The sequence below is a fragment of the Ciconia boyciana genome, chromosome 24 (genome assembly GCF_034638445.1).
Source record: "Ciconia boyciana chromosome 24, ASM3463844v1, whole genome shotgun sequence".
Classification (NCBI taxonomy): domain Eukaryota; kingdom Metazoa; phylum Chordata; class Aves; order Ciconiiformes; family Ciconiidae; genus Ciconia; species Ciconia boyciana.
Genome location: NC_132957.1, coordinates 3499187 through 3515489, shown reverse-complemented (window position 1 = coordinate 3515489; position 16303 = coordinate 3499187). Strand labels below are relative to the sequence as shown.

At 48.2% G+C, this 16303-nt stretch overlaps 1 protein-coding gene across 3 annotated transcripts in view; it reads left to right on the top strand.

Moving 5' to 3' along the window:
• Positions 1–16303, top strand: part of PTPRS (protein tyrosine phosphatase receptor type S) — a 164840-nt gene that overhangs the window by 27045 nt on the left and 121492 nt on the right. The gene's annotated exons all lie outside the window — the stretch shown is intronic.

Here is a 16303-nt window from a genome sequence, read left to right as displayed (position 1 = left end):
CCCCCCCGTTTTTAAGAAGGGGAAACAACCCCCCTCGCTAGCACCTTCCTCTGGGGAGCATCCAGCGCGGCCGCGTCCTCCCGGCGTCGGGCGTGGGACGGGCCCTGGGCTTGAGGGAGCAGCGAGGAGGAACCGGGGCCGCGGGGTCTGGTGGTGACGGGGCTGAGGGCGGGCTGCCCGCCGCCGTGTCGGCTCCCGCTGGTGGATAGGCGTTAAAATGCCCCTTTCTGCACAGCTCTTCTTGGCCGGGCTTTATCAGCGAGCGATGGGTAGCGTTGCTCAGATGGAGGGGGAGCGCGGGCTGGGGCTGGGGCGGCCTCTGGAAGGGGGGAAGGGGGACCCCCCCTCTCCCTTCCTCCCCCATTTTCTTCGGCCGATGGCTCACATCGTTTTGCTGCAAAACAAGAGATAAAGTGTAAAAACCGCATCCAGCACCCCCCGTTCGTGCTGGGAGCGCTCGCCCGCGTTACAGAGGGCCGGCTCTCCGCTTCACCCTTTTCTCCAAATTACCCCTTTTACTCCCTCGGGTTTTTTTCCGTACTGGAAATGCCTTTTATTTTTTAATGAATAAAAGGCAGCCCAGGTCTGCAGCAGTCGCCTGCACAGCGCTCTGCGCAGCTCGGGGCAGGACACGGGCTTTGAGCGTTTGAGTAACGTACAAAATTTATTCAGTGTAAACATTGCACAACTTCTGTGCTTGGTTCCCAGGATTAAAACATAACTCGCTTTCTCAGTTTTATATGACTCGCTTGCTAGCCATTATACTACTGCTCAAGCTCGAGATGCAGATTTGTCCAAAATATGTAATTTTAGAAACAGAAGAGGGGGGAAAAAAAATGCTCCATTTTGTTACGGGAACTGTGTAGCTGGAACTTTCCCGAGAAATGGCCATATTTTATCCCTTTATGATTTCTTTCACACTCTGGCAAAGGCAAAGCACTTTTATGTTGCAGGTAACTTTTACGTCAAGGCTCTAACTTTGAATTTGCAGCAGCTGGTCTGACTCGAGGCAGTTAAAGGAATGCTTGAAATTAAATTTAAATTTATATTGTTCGTTGGCGGAGAACTCTACTGCAGTTAAGGAAAAAAATGTAAAGATTAAGCTGATCATTACTATATATGAAAAGCAGTTTCAAACATTAACATTTTGGTTCCTCTCCTAAAAAAAAAGAGGATTCTCCAGCCTGTGCTTTGTATAGCTGCATCTTGCTATCCTTTCATTTCCCTTTTCCTGAAAACGTCACTTAGCGGAGGAGAAATCACAAATTCAAGCGCGCTGGGATCGCCACACACAGAACAGAGGAACATCTGCTGAAAAGAGACTTTCTGAGAATAACAAACCACCTGCACTGAGAAATTTTTCTTCTCTCGTAACTAGCTCGGCGTTCGTCGGGTGCACGTCTGTAATCCAGCACCGGTCTGTTTCTGGCCACAAAGGTGCTTGTCAGCCCTGGTATTTTACAAGGCTAATATTTATTTACAGACTTACACTGTTGGTTGGGGTTGGTTTGGGTTTTTTTCCACCAAAAAGGAGGAAGTGAAAAATGTGCATTTGAGCTAATTGAGCTATTTTAACCGTTTCTTCGTGATTTGCGTTTTCTCTAACGTCACGAGCGTCTGCAGTTGATTGGTGCCTTTCAGGCCGCCCTCTTGCTTGTTGAGGAGGAGTGCGTTGGGATGTGGGCTCAAAGACGGTGAGTAGGGCTGGCTCAGCCGGCAGCTCCGGCTCAGTGAGGTGGTCCTGCACCTGGGACCGAGCTGCGCTGGAGGAGGGGTCTGCACAGAGGATGGCAGCTCCGGGGTGCGCTTCCCTCTTTTGCTTTTCATCCCTGGAGTAAAAGCCATAACGCTCACCATCCTTTCACGTTATTGCTCCAAGAACCTGCTAAGTAGAAGGGAAGGTGTCTTTTACCATCTTGGGAGTACATCGTTGATCCCTAGTGCAGAAAGCGGTACATCAGCTCCAGGAGAAAAGTGGACGCTTGTTCTAAATCTTTCTGCCAGTCAGAGTGGAAGTGAGGGAGTGGGGGAACGTCGGGGCTCCTGCTCTGCAGTCCGGCTGCTCTGCAACCTCCTCCTGCAGCCAAAAGGCAAAGCAGTGATTTTTCAAAGGCATTGAAACCAGAGAAGGTCCCAGTTATGCTTTTGACTTGGAAGAGATGTGTATAATTTTTTGGGGAGGTGGAGGTACCAAAATAAACCATCTGAAGGTTCAGTGTGCAGACAGACTGAATTTAGTATTAGGTACTAAATTCCTGCAAAGGTGACAGTTGCAGCAGGTATATGAGGAAATCCCTTATTACCCTGCAGAGCTGGAAAAGCAGGATATGGTGTTTTATTATGTTTCTTAACCTTGATCACAGCGAGATTCAAACACCCTCTTTACCCTCACTGTTGAATCTGGCCTGCGGGTACAGATTCTTGTTCGGAGAAGCTATTTCACTAGATTTAATCTCTAAGGAGCGTGCCAGAAAAACAGCCTTGGGGAAATGGCAATCTGCTAGCTTCCTTGTCTGTAAAATGGGAATAGCGATGCGTAACTCCTTTCTGTAAAGTGTTTTAGGGTCGCCCAGTGAAAAGAGCTGACGTGCCACCGGCTGAATCGTTTGGCCAAAAAGAGACGAGGCAGAAGCAGTAGCGAGGCTTGCCCAGGCTCCTGCGGCAGGTCGGCAGCGAGGCCAGGAATAGACCCGGTATCTCTGATTTCTGCTTGAGCGTCCCTGTCTGCTGTGTGTGGGCGCAGGCCAAAAAAGAGCAGCAGTGCCGGTGTCACCCAGCTACGTGTAAAGGAGAAAATTGAGGTTGCACAATCCTGTCCTTGATGCCTTTTCGGGGGCTGTCCCGTGGTGCCAGGGTAGGAGTGACAGGTTGTCTGACACTGGTCTGCAAAGAGCTGGATTGAAGCCACTTACTCATTTCAGGCTGGCTTCTGGGCAGCCCTTGTGCAGTAACAACTTTGTAGGTGCTGCTCACCTGGGCTGAATTTTTAGCCAGTCACCTGGAGATGAAAGGCACTCGGTCCCATTACCGCTTTCCCTCTAAGCCATCCTCTGCCCTCTGTTTGAAGAGATTTTGAACCCCAGGTATATTTTATTCCCGTGCAAGGCTTTGCTGTCGGACTCGGCAGAGATTGCAGCGCGTCCTGTGGCACCGGGGAAGTGTAATCTTGTTACATTTGAATTTATTTCATGCTGCGCTTGCGGGTGTGAAAAATGAACTGGTAAAATGAGGGACTTCGGAATGTGTGAGACACCGTGTTTGTTCAAATGCTGATGGTGGGAAAACATCTGTTAGAAGCTCTCTTTGAAGGAGTAGCTGCCCTTCCAGAATTATTTTGTAGGAGTAGTAACTGTTGCGGTAGGCGAAACCTTCTGAATCAGGAGCCACCTGGGAGCTGTGAACGTGCACGGGCTGATGCGGGATGGAGATCTATCAAACTGAACCCTACAACACCTTTATTTTTCCTCTGTATCTTATGTCATTTCCGAAGTGACAGCTGCCTTAATTTTGCATGAGCTCATGTGTGCTTGGGTGAGTTTGGGTTTTTAAAGAAGCTGTTCTGCCCTTCCTTTCTATTTACAGATAACTCTCTTACGGGTTTGGAAGGGTGTGTTTCAATTTCTCCGTGTACTGATTAGTGCTCTCATTAGCACTTAGTAAGCGCGTTGCAAAAATTCTTTATTAACGTCTGCGCAGAGGTAGGTTTTATTCATGTGAGGAAGCCACACGGTGCTCGGTTTCAGCATTAGCTCCCAAGTCTCAGGATGACTTACCTGCTAATTTTGACTTGCTATCTATTCACGATAAGGCAGGAAGCAACGCGTTGCAGCTAAGGGAATTGAGGCTAGCCCCCTGTTTATGGTAATTCTTAAATAGTTCATTTGGGCGTAATGCCTCTTTCTACAGTTGATTCTCTATTACAAACAGATTTTCTGATAATGGCACCTGTGCCATTCAGATGGGATCATTATTATAATAGCAAGTATTGTTACAGAATCGGTATGTGGAATTTATGCAGGATCGTTATAATGACAGAAGTAATACCATAAATAAAATGATGCTGTTACAGCAGCACTAAACCTGGGTGTAATAGGGAAAATGACAGTTCACATTTCCCCCAAGCCTCGGCACCTCGAGCCTCGCGAGGATTTGTCGCGTAGGGTCCCTGCCTGCGGAGGAGGTGGGAGCGTGGGTGGCTGGGGAGGGCAGGGGCTGTCCCCGCGGCGCAGCGATGCTCGGGGTGTGGGAGGGAGGAGAGATGCTCTTCCCGTACAAATCAGGGAAACCATTAGCTGGAGCCGGTTCAAAAGCCGACCGGGGAGTCTGTTGCAAATAATTACTTGTAGAAACGGGGCGTTGCTCTCATTTGGCAGGGCACTGGGTTTTGCTCTTGGGGTGGCTCCGTTAACACAGTTTTCTTCGGGATGGGTTTCAGGCAGGGCTTTTGCATGCACAGCCCGTCCCTCCTGCGCGGTGTTGGGACGCTCTGTGCCTGCCGACATGTTGCTTCTCCCGTTTCTCTGCGGGAAATGTGGGAAAGCTTGAAATTGCATTTGTGAAAGAAGGATGGAGGTTGAGACTGTAAACTGCCCAGCGGGACTTGACAGAGGAGGCTGATGTAAGTAGCGTGCCCTAATACCGGAAGCAATAGTTCCAAACCCCCACAAACAGAAGGAAAAGGGAAGAAAGGGTAAAAAAATCAGTGCATTTGAAAAGTTACTGAGGATGTGGAGTGGAGATTATCCCCCCCTCCACTTCTCTTTCTATGAACAAATCCCTGGAGATGGGTGTGTTGTCTTAAAGGCCAGTCTTGCGGTCGGGTTTAACAAATACAGATAATCCAGATGGCTAATCTGGAGCGTGGTTTGGCTAGCAAAATCCTTCTGGCAGGCGGTGAGGAGGATGCCGGGAAGAGGTTTGCAACAGTCGTATTTAAACAAAGTCGCTGCTAATGCTGCTTCAGCCATCGTGTGGACAGAGCACAGATGTCTTGCTTGGGTTTGATTTTTTTTTTTAAATAAAATCCCTTTTATTTTCCATCAGTGACCCCTGTTTTAAATCCTTGATCTAATGTAGCCCCTCGACGGGCTCGGACGCGGTTTAAGTTTTGTCACCATGTCGCCGGTGAAGGATGTGGCCCCTCTCGGGCACGCCGGTGCCCAGGGTGCGCAGCAGCAGAAGGATGCTCAGCTGCGCCGGCGGGTTATTGCGCTTTGAACTCGGTTTTTGCCCAGGGGCCCCGTCGGGACAGGGGGGACAGGGGTGACAGGGGTGACAGGGGTGACGGGGCGACTGCTTTTTGCTGCTTGGCGCTGCCTTTGTCAGCGGACATCTGGTGCCAGGATTGCTGCTGTCGGGGCTGGGGGTGGGCTGCAGGGCCAGGGAATTTGATGGATTAGCACGGTTGGAGGGCTGGGGGAGGGGCCGGGTAGGGTTTCAGCCCTTGCTGCAGGTAGAGAGAGAATTTGGGGATTAGGGGCACTTTTCTGCAAGCTGCAAAGGGGGGAGGATTCGGAGAGGGGGAAGGGTCAGGAAGAAAACAGTCTTTCCAGTTTTCCCAAAGAAATGATATTTATTTGCTCTGTAAGGCAGCACAAGGGAAATGTGTGTGCGTCCAGAGCAGGGGATGAAAAAAATCCACAGCAAATCTGGTGCCGGTCTTTCCCCCAGCTTTGTAACCCTTGGGAATCCCGGCTGCTTGTGCCTGGCCTCAGGGTCACTTGGTTCATTCCCTGCTGCTTCCTATGGATTCAATAACCTCCTTCTCTCCCCAGAGATCAGCTTAAATTAAAACTTTATCCTTTAGTTAAGGAAACAAGCAGCAGCCTCTCCCCATGCTCTGTTACAGGATCTGGGTAGGTTGCATGTCCCCGTCCATCTGTCTTTCCCCGTGGTCACCAGATGGGCTGCGCTGGGAATCGGCAGCTTTTGAGCCGCTGGAGCAGGAGGAGGGGGATGTGGGATATCTTCTGCCCCGATCTCCTTGGGTGAAGGAGTAGGAAGGAAAAATCTTGATTTTTAAAAGCCTCCCCTTAGGGCAGACACTTCAATACGCTCTGGCCTGGAAAGGGGAAAATTGCTATTTTTCTTGGGGTAGGACCAGACTCCTGGGGATATCGCTGGGACGCGTCACACGATCCTTTCCCAGAGCTCTCTGTGCCAGCGAGCGTCTGTGCATGGGTGGAAGTACCCTGTCCCTTGTCTGCCTGCAAGAGCTGGAGGGTTTGCATAGCAGCAAGGGCCACCGGGAACTGGCCGAAATGGAGACCTCGAGGAATAGCCACAGTGAAATCCAATCTCCGACCAGCGCCGCGTTTGAGGATCAAATCCACGTGTAAAAAGTGCCCGGAAGATTTAAAGTCTGCTGGCTTTGCCTCCTGGAAACGCTGCTTCGGGGAGGTCGGCTCTCTGGGAGGCACGCTCGGGCCTTTGATTCATGTTTTGGAGCTACACGTGCACATGCGTGTGCCGTAAACAGCGGTTTTGTTCAGGGCTGGATTTGTTTCGTGCGGGGAGGGACGTACGGCCGCCCCGCACGCAGCTCCTTTCCGCCTGCCAGTCGTGAGCCATGTGCGGCAGAGATACAACCCGGGCCAGACAGGGAGCTTTGTGCGCGTGTTGTAAAATAAGCTCTCGTGCGTGACTTTTTCCCCCCCTTTCCAGCAGAAACTGAGAAAATTGGAGGTGGGCAGGAGCAGGAAATTCAGGTGTAATGAAGGAAACTTTGGGACTGAGATGAGGGAGGTACTGTAAAACATGAGAGAGACCTGAGGGGTGTTGGAGGGTTTGGACTAGGGGATCTTTTGTCTTTCCTTGTGTTGCTGTAGCCATAATGTCAAGGCTGTTGAACTGCCTTTTGAATTTTGATTTCTTCTCTGTGTTGAACAAAGTGGTGGCTAAGGGCCATGGCAATGCAGCAAGTCTTGTGTCTGCGAGGTTTCTGAAGTTGGAAAGCCTTAAAACACAGGTCTGAAAAAAGGAAAATGAAAAATAAGGGATAAAGTTACAACTACCAACCTGAAAATGTGTTTATTTGAACTTTAGGAGCAAAAGGCAGAAAAATCTGGGGGAGGGGGAGAGGAGGGAAGAACTCACTGTAAAAATGCATGCAGGGAAGTGAACAGCTGTGTTGTTCTGTGAAATGGGAGCTGCTCGAATTCAAAGGATTATTTCACTAACCAAGACCTGGTGTTTGTGCTGGGGCTAAAGGCTGCAGCCCCAAGCGTGCAGGCAGGAGGAGACCTTGCAGAAGTTCAGGCTGCTCCAGGCTTCCCGGGTGGGTTAACTCCTGCCGGAGGTGGGCACCGGTAGCCAGGAAGGCTCCGGTCTCCCCAGCCCCTATATTGCAGTATCTTACGGGTCCTGTTCTTCTCGGAGTGCTCTCATGCCATCCATGCCTTCTAGCTAGTGCATTGAGTATGCGTCGAGGAGTGAAAACTTGCTGATTTGCCGCCATTTCTCCAGCGTTAATGGATTTGGTGTCTTGGATACCGCAGGACGCCATAGGCAAGCGCTGCTCTGCAGTCCCTGCCCCACCAGACTGATCCAGTCCTGCTTCAGGTCCTCTGCCAAGCAGTGGTGGCTTGGAGCTAGGAAGAAACTTCACCCAGACAGGTAATTCCTCTGCAGCGTCTGCTTTTGGGTGCTGCTGGCGATGGCGTGCTGGACTAGATGAATCACCGTTGCCTCCAGCCTGACGTGTTTGATGGTTGCAGCGCTGCCTTCCTGGAGGGGAAGAAATTGTAGTCCATTACCAGGAGTCTATTTCTCTTACCGAATGTGGAGCGTCACACGAAGCACCGAGTGCTACTTGCTGAGTGCACCCGGTTCCTCGAGCAAGCCTTGCTAGTGTGCCATGAAACACTCGCTTGACAGTGTGTTCCAGAGCGATATCCTGAAATGAATGATGGGCCTGCGCTGTGCTTTATGCACTGCCCTGAGAGGTGGGAATGTGTAAATCGCACCATCCGAATGATTTAGCCCCAGGTATAGTTGTGATTCAAAATGAATTTCTATCCCTGCTTCTCCCTTGCGCCAGTGCTGGAGTAAGTACTTGCTATAAACGCGTAGAAAATTGCAACAGCCCATGTGCCGAGGAGGTTGTATGGGGCTGGGCCAGGAGGATGTGTGGCTGTACCCTCCTGTGTCCCCTGCGCCTGTGTCCGTGGCCTTGATGTGCAGGCGCAGGGATGGGGGGTGTAGGTTTGATATCAGTCCCTCTGTCTCTGGGCGACTCGTCCAAATTTGTGTCTGTCCTTAAGCGGGGAGCTGCACGGCACAGTTTCCATTAGGCTTAATAGGGAAGATGAGTGACATGTTAGAAGTGGCTTTAGGCTTTATGCAAAGCCAATGCTGCTTAAGCCAGCTGGTGGATTATAGGTTTTTCAGCAAGTTCATTGGACAAAAATTTCCTTTGGAAAATGTCTCAGGTCCAGTGTGAAATTCTGATGGAGATCAAGGCAATGGGAATTGTGGGTGGCTTCATGCCTCATTGCCCCCTTGGGGAGTTGATGGTCTTCCCTCCTGCTTTGGGAGAAAAATGGCAAAATCATGAGAAAGACCTGTTTTTTTTTTGTGGTGAGGAACGAACTTTAATATTAAAACATTTGGGTGGGTTTTTTTTAAAGATTAGTTTTTGCTTCTTGGCTGGTACTGTGGTTTAGATCTGGAATAGCTTTGGACATGCAAGTCTAGGCAAATACGTAGAAAAGGTGAAGCGTGGACTCCGCTCTCTGCCATTTTCCTCGCGATCTGCAGAGCTCTTGTAGTGCTTCACTGCTCTCCTGGCGCTGCCTGATGTCCAGGAGTCAGTTGGTTCTCAAAATATAAAGGTCAGAGGTACTGGAGGAGGAATGAACCCCAAAAACTCGATCACTGTTTGAGGCTTCAGCGATCCTCCTAAAGCAGACATGGCATGGGTGCTTTCTTCTCAGGGAATTCTTAAATCTACCTGTATTAATTTCACTGTTTTGAACTCTAGAAATTAAAACATGCCTGTAAATTCTAGAGAAAAATATGCATTTGCTGTTCTTTGCCTGTTGCGAAGCACGGTTTTGTGGATAGCCAAATAAAATTCTTGGTTCGAAGTGTTTCAGTAATGTGTTAAAGTTTATGGAGCATTTAACAAACTTTTTTAGTGTGCAATAGTTTAAAGTGCCAGCAAACAGCCAAGTGTCACATCAAACTTGTAGTCTTTTCTCACTTAATGGCACAATGTTTAAAGCTTGTTTGGTTTATCTTGGGTGGCTTTTCAGTGCACAGCTCAGCATGGCTTTTTCTTTCCTTTTTTCCCCAAAAAAACCTGGAAAAGAGAGGTTATAAATACTGATTTAGGGCCCGTGATTCAAGCAGAGTGGCTGGATTTATTTTTATCTGTAAAGAAAAAAAAAAGGCAAATAATCACAGTGACTTCAGTGGTGTTGTCCCTGTGCAGTTCCCTGCTGGGCCGGGAGAGCAGAGCAGTGAGATGAAATCTGCTCTTCATTGAGGGCAAGGAGAGTTTTGCCATCACCTCTTACAAATCTGTAATGATTTTTCTTTTAACGCAGGAGCTGGGCTGTGTCTCAGACAGGGATGCGGCTGAGATTAGCAGATACGGTCGAGCCAGAGCCCACTGACACCAGCATCGGTGAGGCTGTGAGTTTGGTGCCTTTTGCCCAGATTTTAGGATTTGCTCCTTCTCTGGACTGGAAGAGGATGAGCTTCAGGGAACTGTGCAAGGGCTTTCCTCTGCCCCAGTGCTTGGGATCGCAGTCACGTAGGAGAGGAAAGGGGAAGGAATAAAAAGGAGTTAAACCTCCAAAAGCAGCTGCTTCCATTGGGAATGTCCTAGAGCTTGGGGTTGTCATTTCTATGAAATTTGAACTAAATAGGTGTAAAAACTCAATAACAATGTCTGGATAATGCGTCATAAACGATCTTATTCATTATAGATTTAATTACGATAATGCATATACATACAACTATGTCCGCACGCAGGATCTATTCAGTAGTAATGCCTTTAATGTAACGTTATAAGTAATGAAACCTGAGCTGTATCAAGGGCTCCCTGTGGCATCCTTCATCACGTCCCAGCTGAAGGTGGGAAGCCTCCTCTTCCGTGTGAATTACACGTGGTTGGGAGTACTGAGGTTCAGCCATTTCTAAGGGGTTGGGTTATATGGCACGCGCTGCCTGCATTTCAGTCTTAGTTTGCTTTGGAAATTTCCTGTAGAGTGGAAGACAACATAAAATGTCTTATTAATGTTGATGTGATCTGTCATCGGCAGTAACCAGTGAATTGGTATATGAGAGGCATGTAGACAAATTGGAAACCAAAATAATCTGACTGTGTATTATTAAAAAACAAGCCAATATGCAGCAATATAATATGAGGAAATTCCATTTTGAGTTTCTTACGACAAACCTTTTGCACGTTCCTCCCATGATTTATATAATTGCCGAATCGCTTTGATGGCTTGATGGAATTATAGCTCTGCATTACATGATGGATAATCAATCAAAATAAACTGTGTTTACCCCTTTGCTGCAGCATGTGTGTGAAACAGATACATTATAGCGTGAATTGTTCTTTAACGCTGGTATTCGTACCGAGTTTCGGGTGTGATTTCGGGATCTGATAGCTGCGTGAACCTGACCTCACCTTGTAGGCTTCAAAATCATGCTGGCTTAAGCAGGGGCTGTAGTAACTTGCTCTTTCTATGGTGCATGTAGGAACATTTCTGCCTAAATATGCAGTGGGCTTGTTTGTTTAAATATCATAGAAAATAAAACCGCAGCAAGGAGGCAAAAGGTGCCAACAGCCGAGCTCTTTGTAAGGGCTAGGTGAGGCTTGTAGGTTGAAATTCTGCCTTTCTAGGCAAGCTTGGAGTCGGTCGCATCTGATAGTTAATAGACTGTTCCCCGCCTCATTTGCTGCACAAGTTATTTGAGTTTTAGTCTACGGCTTTAGAAGAATTTCTTACCCTATTTACCAAATGTGCTGTTGTGAAATATGGAAACCCTTTTTCTGAGGAGTTGCAGGAATAAAAATTAAAACCAGTCTTTGTAACGAGCAATAGCTGGGATAACGTGTAAGTGTGTTACGTCATCTGGTTAATGTTTGTATTTAGATGGATGACTTTTGCAGGAGAGGATCCCGTTTCCTATAGCGTAGAGCACAGTCTTATCCTTCAGTGGGCCTTTTGCCACTGCCTACCCCCATTTTTAGTCTGTTTACCTAATGGCAGGGCTTTTTCGGGGAGGTTATGACACGCAGTGTTTGTTTAAATGGCTTCCATGGTTTTGCAGACCCGGGGCTGGGCGTACGCAGCGTCCCTTTGGTCTCTCTCCTCCGCGTGCAAAACCTGCCAGATTCTGATGAGAGGGAGATAAAATGGACGGACTCGGGCAGGGCTGCAGGCACAGCGCCTCGTCGCTCGCCCCGCTTTCTTATTCCTTGCCGCTGCATCTCCATCTCTGGCTGGGGTTTATTTTTGGGTCTTTCTCCTGCAGCAAGGCGTCTCTCCCCATCGCTTCTCCCCGGAGAATCCCTTCTCCTCTCCCTGCTCGCCTCGCTGTAAGGGGATCACAGCTGCTGAGTAAATGTTAAGATAATAGTGTTATTACGGAGTAATTATACTGCAAGTTATTGAATTAAAAGTGATGAGACTGCCTGTAATGCTGAATGGGAAGAGGAGGGAGAGGCTGGGTGGGAGAGAGCAGAGCAGGGAAGGTGGAGAATAGAGAAAACCTAATAAATTTCCTCTTGTCGAGAGCCCCTCGTTGCTGGGACTGGGACTGAGAATGAATGAAAGGGAAGCTCAAAGAGCTAATAAATAAACCATTTCCCTGAGAATAGAGGGTATAATTAGAAACCGTGGCCCTGTGGTTTTGTGTCTGCCCTGGGGTGGAATCTGCTCAGCGCTGTACTGTGGCGATAAAACAGGGAGACAATGCAGAGATGATGTCGCAGTCGTTAACTTTTGAGGAAGGAGATGCGTTGTTCCTCTCCTTTTCTAGAAAAATAAAAATAATAATAAATAATTTAAACTTTATGTTGCAAAACTTCAATAACTGGCTCTACCCCAGAGCCTCTCCATCAGTAACTCTGGCTGATCTTGCATTTTTCTTTCTGTATATTTTCTTGGGGGGAGGGTGGTTTTCAGTGTAGACCTTAGAAGACTTTACTTGGGTTTTTTTTTCATTTTTCTTTTTTTCCCCCAGGAGGGCCAAATAAGACTGGTTTTTTTATTTCTTTTTCTCCTATGTCAGGTTGACATTTACCTACAAATTTAACATCTCTCATTCCTCTCCTGCTATAGCATTGGTGTCACTGTGCTTTTCAGGATGGTTTGCTAATCGATGGTACCCCAGCTTTTATTTTGTCCTTACTAGCTCAGCCTGTGTCTGCCCTGGAAGATCCCACCATCTCGGCTGTGGTGTATCGGACGTGGGGCCTCCCAGCTTGCAAGTGCGAACAGCTAAAACTTGACCCAAAAGGAGGGTAACGGTGTGTTAAACTGAGGTTTGCACCTGAGCTTCAATCTCCCCCTTGTGCCACAGGGGTCCTCCATGAGCTTGGACAAGCTGCTGCCTCCTCCGGTCCTTCCGTTCTGCATCTTTGGGATGGGGCTAACGAGTGCGGTGGCAGTTGCACAAAACATCGTGGAGCTCTGCGATAAATGCAGCAGTAGGCGTGTACCGGGGATGCATAGGTGGAAAGCCACAGGAGCATCGGTAGCCTTGCAGTCGCAGGGAACAGAAGGCAAAGGGGACGCGTACCGTGCTCTCTTTGGGTCTGGACAGTCTTTAATAGCCACAGGGTTTTCATAGTTTAAAAAAAAAAAAAAAAAAGGCAGTCTCCTTCCTCTCCCGACAGAAGATGTATCACTGTCTGCCTGTGGCCGGTTCCTCTGCGGTCGTCTGCGAGGGGGTCAGGAGTCGGTACCCTGCCCGCGCCGTGGGGCGAGAGGCAGACCATGCTCAGAGCGCTGGAGCCAACGTGTCTGCAGAGCCGTGGGCTGGCGGAGGGCGGCTGCACGAGGGTCCGGGAAGCTGCTCCTTTTGTTTGTAATAATCGGTGGATCTTTAAAGAGAGGAGACAATAACTAGTAATGAAAGTCCGGGGGAGGAGGGAGGAGAGTGCATTTTGCTGATCTTCAACTTTAGAGTATCTTGGGTGGCTTTGGATGAAAAGGGGGATGATGCACTCGTATCTAAATAGGAAGGGTCCCCCCACGCGGGTGTTTGTGAAGCTTAAGTAATTACTTCTGAGAAGCGCTTTGGTAGGTGCTAGAGAAATGTGGAGTGTTTACCTTACTTTACAATCTAAAAAGCCCTAATAAAATACACAACAGGAGTATTAACAATGAAACTATTTTGAGGATTATTAAGCTATTATAAAAGAATGGAAGAAAATCTGCCTGGCATTATGTTCTATGCCACTAGATATTTAAATTAATGCCTTCCCTATAGCAGCTCCTTCAGAAATCTCAAGGCACTTAAACATCTTCAGTGAATTAGATACTTGATACTGTTAAATAGCTCTTCAGCTTTCTCTATTCATGAAGCACAGGGGGGGAAACTGAGGCAGAATGATTTGGCCAGGGCATTCACCACACGAAGGGTAAAGTGGGGATCTGATTCATGTGGGTTTCCATGACCCTTTGGCATGATGAATGATGGAAAATGTCCTTGTCCTGCAGCGCTTCCCACTGCCCGGGGATGCTGGACCAGATTTCTTTCCTCTTCCTCATCTCGTCCTGCCGTTGTAGAGCAGAGCCATGTTGTGGGCACCAAGAAAGTCCTTATGGTTTTGCCTTTTGCCTAATTGATGCCGTTGCAGTATTTCCAGCCCTGCCCATGCCCATCTCAGGGAAGCCCATAAACCCTGATATAATGTTATTTACTTGAAAAAGGTAATTTGTAAAGATCTGTCTGGGGGCTGCTGTCACCATATCCATGGGATTTATTTCCCGTTTATTTATGGTTTGTGCTCACGTATCTGTGGTTCTTCTTTCCCGTCATGATCCGGAACTTGATTGTCTCTTGGACTTTTCTGTCACTTGCAGCGTCAGCTGCGTGGGTCCCAGGGCTGCCTCTCTCATGCAGGTTGATTTTTATTTCTTTTTTTCTTTTTCTGAGGATGGAGAGGAAGATCTGTAGGCATTACATCAGCCTTGGTCTTGAAATTTGCTTCAGGAGGAGAGAGAAGGGTGTGGAGCTTCTGGTGCAGTCATGCTGGGAGTGAGCTTCCCTGAAAACAAACCTTTTTCTCTCTTGCTTTCCTTGGTCTGGCTGCTGGGTGATTTGCCCCAGCCTCTTTTATTTATTGCAGAGTCCCAAATCCTGGGCTTGGCAAACCTTCTTTTTCCTTCCCCTTTTTCGACTTAGTTTTCTGTTGGAGGTGGAGAAACGTAGCCAAGCAAAGGATGGGAGATAGCACCTCCAGGGCAACCTGGGTCCTTCAGATCAGACAGCAGATGCTTTTTGCTACAATTACCCCTGCCCAGAGCTGTCTGTGCTGCATAGTAGCTGGAATTATGGGCTGCTTGCTTCCTGCAAAGGGGGAGGATGGTGGTATCGACGGAGCATTGCTTAGAACAGGGGCATGTGTGCCATGGCAGCTCTTTTCCAAACAGTCTCGAACCGTGTCTGGCTGGGTCGGGTGAGGCTGCAGCTACCAGGCTGCTGTCAGCGGGGCGAAGCCGTTAACATGGAGCAGGTCCCCCCTGCGCCAAAAAGATTGCATGTAAAATTCTTGGCTTTAGATTTGGGTTAATAAATGAAGGATTTCGTGGCTTTGATGGTGCACAAATTGTTTGGTTCAGGAGTGAATGACTGATTTTAAGGGGTGATTTCTCCTTGGTCTCTGCAGTCTGCTTCTGATGGGGTTTGGGGACTCTTCTTGCTTTACTTGTCCTTAACGAGCACTGGGTGCAGTAGGTCAATGCCTGGAAATACTCATTTAAAAATAAGGTTATGGCATCCAGCAAAGGGCTCTGATGCCTTAAATGTCTTCAATGGCCAAAGTTTGGTGTGCGCTCAAGATTTCTACTTACTTTCACTCATAATGATCCCACCCAAAAGAAAGGCTCAGCTTTTCTCCATGCTGGATATCCTTGGTGGAAGACAACCTCTGCCTTGAAGGGAAACAGCCACTGCAGATCTGCGGCTGAGCTGGGAATAGCTCCTGGATCTTCAGCATCAACCTACAATCCCTCATCCGTGCAGTCCCTCTTGAGCAAACCTTGAAATAGATCCCAGCACAGCCGCGGTCCTGGGCAGACATCTGAAGTGATTGTTGTGGTAGCTGCTGACCCAAGGGTTCTTTCTTCAAGGAACAGTTCAGAAAAGGGACCTGAACTGGTGGAATCATTTAGTACATGGAGAAACACACTGTAGATATTCTGAAAAAACAAAATCAAATAGGAGAACTGGTAGTGAAGCTCTTTGAAAATTGTTCAAAGGGACCCTGTCAATGCGAAACTCCTATTTATGTTTTTTCTTCCTCCTCCTTTCTTTTGTTGATACAATCTTGGAAGTGGGAGGATTTACAAAAATGCATGTGTTTTTCAGCTGCTTCTTCAGACACCTTTTTTCCTGTGTAAATATTGTGTAAGACGACAAAATGAAAAACATAGAAAAGAAACACGGAAAAGTCCTCGTCAGACCCCTCCTCTAATGACTTCAGAACCTGAAAATCAGATTTGTTGTTGGACGTGTCGTAAATGTATCCCCGCAGCTTTGCAGATGCACCAAGGATAGACCCGTAAAACCCATCGCTCGGACCCACCTTTAAGCCAAATTAGTGACTCCTTGAACTGGTCTGCCAGAGCAGGGATGCTCAGCACCACAGGGACTCCCAAGGGAGGCACCTCCAGACTCACCAGCTTGAGGGTCCTGCGTCTAGGAGCTTCAGTGCTCCTTCTGGTGGACCCATCCAGTCTCTGACTGGGAAGGATTATTTTGGTGTCTTCAAGGGCATCTAAAATAACCCTGAAGTTGAAAGAAGAGGAGCATCCTTTGGCCTCCCCTGTGCTGGAGGAACTTTCAAACCTCTCCTCCCTGTGTTGGACCCCATCAGGGCATCTCCAAGGATGGCAATGAGGACTGCTCCAGCGGAGAGAGGGCTGCCAGCACTTCAAGCAATAAAAGTGAGTTTTCAGAAGGTTTTCTGCTGCTGGTTTCGGCAGCAGCACTAGGGTGGCATGAGTGATGTACAGACCTGGCACGCAAAGCCATGGGGAACTGAGGAAACTGCGTGTTTACTGAAGTTAGCACCGAAGGCTCTGTGGATGCTGCTTTTTTCTCCTTCAGGTGG